The sequence below is a fragment of the Aptenodytes forsteri genome, unplaced genomic scaffold (assembly GCF_000699145.1).
Source record: "Aptenodytes forsteri isolate BGI_AS27 unplaced genomic scaffold, ASM69914v1 Scaffold76, whole genome shotgun sequence".
Taxonomy (NCBI): domain Eukaryota; kingdom Metazoa; phylum Chordata; class Aves; order Sphenisciformes; family Spheniscidae; genus Aptenodytes; species Aptenodytes forsteri.
In genome coordinates, this window is record NW_008794444.1 from 1,866,374 (window position 1) to 1,872,338 (window position 5,965).

Consider the following 5,965-nt stretch of genomic DNA (forward strand, 5'->3'; position numbering starts at 1 on the left):
AAAGAGTGGTGAAACATTGGACCAGGCTGCCCAGGGCAGTGGTTGAGTCCCCACCCCTGGAGGTGTTTAAAAGACGTGTAGATGCGGTGCTTAGGGACATGGTTTAGTGGACATGGTGGTGTTGGGTTGACGGTTGGACTCGATGATCTTAGAGGTCTTTTCTAATCTTAATGGTTCTATGATTCTATGAACACTGTCTTGCATTGCCCAAACCCAGACTCTGGTGCAATGCTGGCCACACACGTCACACCAAGAGAAACCTGCCACCAACCTCACTCCATCTCAAAGAATCACATCTCCTGCACATTCAGAGCTGACGAAAACCCTCGGTGCTGGCAGAGGAACAGGCAGGGAGGAAGGCAGCAAATACCTCCATCACTGTATGAAATCACATGAATCCTTAGCGACCAGCATTCGGAAACCTGCTTTTGATCTCAGGTTATGCCTGTAGCATCTCTCTGATGAAACCTGTCTTTCATAAACAAAATCTAGCCCAGGGGACTAAGAGGGTAATCAAACATCTCGGCTTGCTATTGAATTTCCCAAAATAAACAGCACGTTCACAGTATCAACCCAAACTTTGCTCATCCTCCCTAGCTATCACCATCTCAGCCATCTGAATGCTGGTGTCCTCCAGCAAAGCGTGTCATGATGCCATCTTCGTCATCTTCACTGCATTACTGCAGCAAACCAAAACCTCTGCTTCGGCCAAGACCCCCCCCTTGCTAAGCGTGTTATCACACAGGATAGAAAGATAACTCCAGCCCCCAAGATGTACACTTCATGGAAGAGCTCTTCATGACCCTGAGGAGCAGCACTGGAATACATCATCTCTATTGACCAGCACCTACGGTAGCGAAATTCACAGCTCCCACAGAATTACTTCCAGTTAAGACAGAGAAGTCCGACTCCCTCAGTCTCCCACCCGCAGCCCCAGGTGCCCTGCAGAAACCACGGCTCCCAGAGACTTTGCCCTCATCTTGTAATGAAAGGTTAGATTTCAGAAAACAAAGAGGACTCAGTGCAACGTGGTGGAAGGAGCATTAGTTTATGCATTAGGGAAAATTTGTTTGCAATAAGGGCACCAAAGCTCTGGACCAAGGAGCTAGGACAATCTTCTTCATAGGAAGACTTTAAGAGCAGAGAAGACAAGTGTGTCCAAAATGGCCCAACACTAGTGCAGAAAGACAGGTAAGTCATCTCGATGCTCTTTCCAGCAGTCTAGATGGGAGTTACCTTCAGCAACTTCATATACAATATAAAGATAAAAACATGCATTCAGAAAATGGAAAGTTAACCAGTTCAAGGGGCGGCTGCTTTGCTTGTTCTTCTTGAGGATCCTGCACACATCAACTGATGCTCCCCCTACAAAGCAAGGGAGGACTGTACACCTTCCCATGCATCTTCTGCAAAGGTGAAGTTAAACTCCACTCCACACAGAGGTGCAGAGATCCTCCTCGGCTGAGCCGGACTGTCGGCTCCGTATCATTCAACAGAAACAGGGTAATTTACACCTGCTGAGACAGTTTCTCACCTCCGGCAGTTGAAACCATGCAAGCCCGTGGGATGCTTACAACCAACAAGTTTCTCCACCTCCTTTGCAATTCAGCAAAATTGTTTTAAAGATCCTTTGTCTAGAACGACGTGCTACATTTACTTAAAAATAAATATGTAGGACAAAAAGTGCTTTTCCTGAGCTTCCCGAGGCACGCGGGTTTGATTAGAAGGCGTAGGGCTGGTGGGGAGGGGAGTCTTGCTGAACAGCTACAGTAGGTGATACGACTGAACATCTGAAAGGCTGGAAAAATAGCTTTAGAAAGCATTAGCTCCCACACTTTCATGTAATCAGATACAATGCTAGCCAACAAAATCCTGGTTTTAATAGCCAATCCAAGTTTTACTTGGCTGGCAGACAAAATTTGCTTTCTGTTTTTTAACTCCAGCATAAGTCACTCTCGAGAAACAGATTTTGCCTGCATCGTATTTTAAACAAGTCAATAAAAATGTGATTTAGAAGAGTTAGTATTAAAAGGTTGGGGTGAGGTTTTTCCATTTCTTATTCCTGAGCAAATGTTATACTCCCATCTATCTGTCTGGCATGTACGAAGCCTGTCTCGAGCAGCTCCTCTGGAGTATGTGCGATCCCCCAGCGATTTATGAATGATTTTCCATCACTCTGAGCGGATATATTCTGGTTTATAGCTATCTGATTGACATGCTCTCTGTATCATGCTGCCCTCTCCCTTAAAATCTTCCTGTCTGCACAGGTAAGACAGCAGCTTGCAGGTGAGACTCTACATGGAGAAAAAAGGGTGCCCATCCGAGCGGGTTTCATCTATTCAACAGGAAAGGAATCAGAGCTCCCACCGTTAGCATCCTTCAAAAGAAAACACTTGTTTCCAGGGCACAAGGAGAAGAAGGATACCAACAACTCGACCATTTTATTTTTATCGGATGAACAGTTTTCAGGCAGGCAGTTATCTGCGAATAGCTAGAATAAATATGCAAGACCACCATGATTAAAGGCTGTTAAACCAAAAGGCTTGATATGTGCAGTCTCAACTAATATATATATAATATATGAATGTATTTGGACAACTAGGCAAGTTCCCCACGAAAAGATCATTCTAAACCTCTGAAGACAGAGCACATTTGTATTGCAATGTATTCTCACAATACATTAGTACAGGATGCGTTATTACAAATGGGATTTTTTTGTCTTCACAGGTCAATTAAGAAACCCAACAGATGGCTAGGAGCCCTTTAAGGCTTTATTTTTTATTATTTTTTTTTTTTTAACCAGCCATCCGTGATCAGGGAAAGGACCCCCAAGACTGCCAGCCTGTCAGGGAAGCCCGCATCCCCATGACCGGCTGGGCAGGAGGCACGGCAGCACATTAGATACAGCAAACACATGACCGCAGATCTAAAAATACGCTTGCAGTATCGCGGCGGGCCAAGAATAGACGGGGGGGCGGGATGGATGAAGCCGCTGCAACGGGATTTTCTTTGTTTTATCTTTTTCACGCCTACCGAAGGCTGCAACTGCGAAAGACCAGCCCTGCGAGATGAATCTACACGCTTGGCTCCGTGCAACATCCATCCCTAGGGAATGACTAGGTGATGCCAGCAGCACCAGCAAGCTTCGCTGCTTCCCCCAGCCGCACCAGTACCTGGGAAACCAGCAGCAGGACAGGGTTCTCGGGCATCGCTGCCTTGGGCTGGTTTTGACACCTTCTGCAAGAAAAACGAGCGTGGTGGCTGTAGCTGGAAGGCTTCCCGCGACACCGTGCTCCCCACGGGGAGAGGAGCACGCCTGCAAGAGCACGAGCGAGCGTCTTCCCCGGCTGAAGGGATCAAAAACCCTATTGAAAGCAAAGAGTTACTGATCTGCTCGTCACAGCATAAGGAGGGAAAAAAGTACGACCTGTCTAGAACACGCACGTTTGAGCACAGAGTGTGAAGAAAGGTCTCGCCAGGCGCTGCGCAAAGCTAACTTCATAGGGAAGAAGCCAAGAGAGATCACAGTCACCGCCGGGTAACCTAAGGGCCTGCCACGAGGTTGTAACATCCCGTCTTCTCCCCGAAAAGGCATCAGTATTTTCAGAACGTGCATTCTGAGGCAAGGCTGGAGCCTAGGCAAGAAACGCAGCAGGTCTGGGGAAAGACGCCTCCCACGCCAGCTAAAAAAAATAAACCCACCAAAAAACCACATTACGAAACTATTCACAGATTCATAAGCTGGTCGATGTGAGGGCCAGGAAGGGCCGTACTGCGGTCATTTACTCTGATTTGCTGAATTAAGAGAGTAAAGAGAATTTTACAGCTGGGGAGCCCTGCACCCCAGCCCGCAGCATCTACACCAGGTATCCTGCGGGAAGCCGATATCCCCGACTAGAACCCTAGTAAGCTGGGGCTTACTGGTAAGCTGCTGCAAAGGTTAGTTACATGACGAGCTAAAAACCCAAACCCCATCTCCAGCCTGAATGTCTCCAGCATCCACTTCCAACCCTTCGCGTTTTTAAAACCGGGTACCAACCGCCGCTGAAACCGCCTGCTTCGGTATTTATACACCGAATTGATGGATCAGTTCTTCGTGTCCTCCTGGATAAACTAAACAGACTTGAGTTTCCTTAATCATTCTCCCGAACGCAGGCTGCCACAAATGCTTCTCCCAGGTGCACTATCTGCTGACACGGGACTAACACAGAGATTTCTCCCAGGCAGCGCATCTTTTATTCATTGCTTTATCCCTGGCTGAAGAGGTCCCGACCTCCCGCATCGTCGGTAACGATTGCATTCAACAGCTTCCTCGAAGGAACCGCTGCTTAGTATGCAAACCGGACAAATCAACTTTCCATTCAAGTTCATCAGTATTTAAAGGAGGGCAGGTCGCTGCCGGCGCACGGCGGGGCTCTGACTCGCCAAGTGCAAGGACGAGGGGGAGGAATTACGATAAATACACCCGTCGTATTGATCACAAACCCAGCAGGTCCATCACCCCGACGCGCATCTGACTCCAGATTAGTGTTTCCAGCAGCCGGTCCTCTCCTAGGACCTGCAGCCAACACACCTTCCCAAAGCCTGGTTTTGCTGCGAGGGCGTTTATTACGAGACTTGGAGGGAAGAGCTCTCCCATCCTTCCCTCCTCAAGGCACGCAAGCCCCATGCAACCCTGGCGCTCGGCATCCCGGGGGAGATGTGACCCACAGCACCGTGGGGTGCAACGGCGTGGAGGAGCCTCATCTTTGCTTGCGGAGGAGCTCACAAGGAGGAGAGGCAAAAACCTTGCTCCCACCTCCGCACCCACACGGCAAATTCAATTACGCTCTTCTCTGGCGGAGGGTTTCGGCGTTGCCCCTCGCTGCCTCCGCGAGCACCCCCAGGTCTCCTCCCCATCCTGGTCTCCCCGCTTTTTCCTGCACGGTGGGTGATGGGAGCTGCACCCTTTCACACCCAGCTCCAAGTGAGCGAAGAGGCTGGTCTGCAGCACAACCATGACACCGGGTGCCAGCAAGGGATGGATGCAGCAACGTAACGGTGAGGGGCAAGTCCTGCAGGCAGCATCACTGCCCGAGGAAATTAGGGGATTAGGGAGAAGTCCAAAGCAGCAGCTACGACCAGGCTGCGCAGGGACCTGGCGTCGCATCTGTGCTTCCGGGTGAAGAACTGAACGCTGCCGTCGGCAGGCGAGCGAGGAGACGGGCACGAAACAGGGCTGGGCTCCTTATTTTCTCCCACCCCCACCCCCTCCCCTTCTTCTTCAAGGGCTGTAAAGTGCCTGAAAATGGAACATTTTGTCACGGCAAGAAAAAAAAAAAAAAAAAAAAAAAAAAAAAAAAAAAAAAAAAAAAAAAAAAAAAAAAAAAAAAAAAAAAAAAAAAAAAAAAAAAAAAAAAAAAAAAAAAAAAAAAAAAAAAAAAAAAAAAAAAAAAAAAAAAAAAAAAAAAAAAAAAAAAAAAAAAAAAAAAAAAAAAAAAAAAAAAAAAAAAAAAAAAAAAAAAAAAAAAAAAAAAAAAAAAAAAAAAAAAAAAAAAAAAAAAAAAAAAAAAAAAAAAAAAAAAAAAAAAAAAAAAAAAAAAAAAAAAAAAAAAAAAAAAAAAAAAAAAGAACTAGGTCAATCAAACTAGGTCAATCAGCTAATAGGCGTGATTTAAGAGAAAAATCACAGCGTTCGAAATGGGCTAAAAACAGCGCTGATGCGCTGCCGAGAAAGAATATAATTAAGAGGCTTTTTAAAGCGGCGCTTCCCCACCCCGGCCGCAGAAATCACAGCTCACACTACCAGTATTGCTTCCACCTCATGGAGCAGGAATGCGCTGGCGTGCCGCAAGCTGGCCGAAGAATGCGGAGTTTCCGTGGGCCGGGAGAAGATCCCAAACGGCAGCGGTTCCCGGCATTCCTTCGTGGGTACATCACTGCTATCCAGTTATAAAGCACGGCAACGGAAATCGGGCTGGGGGGG

At 47.3% G+C, this 5,965-nt stretch overlaps 1 protein-coding gene across 1 annotated transcript in view; it reads right to left on the minus strand.

The window, feature by feature from the left end:
• Nucleotides 1–5,965, minus strand: part of SAMD4A (sterile alpha motif domain containing 4A) — a 116,919-nt gene that overhangs the window by 69,327 nt on the left and 41,627 nt on the right. The window lies entirely within an intron of this gene.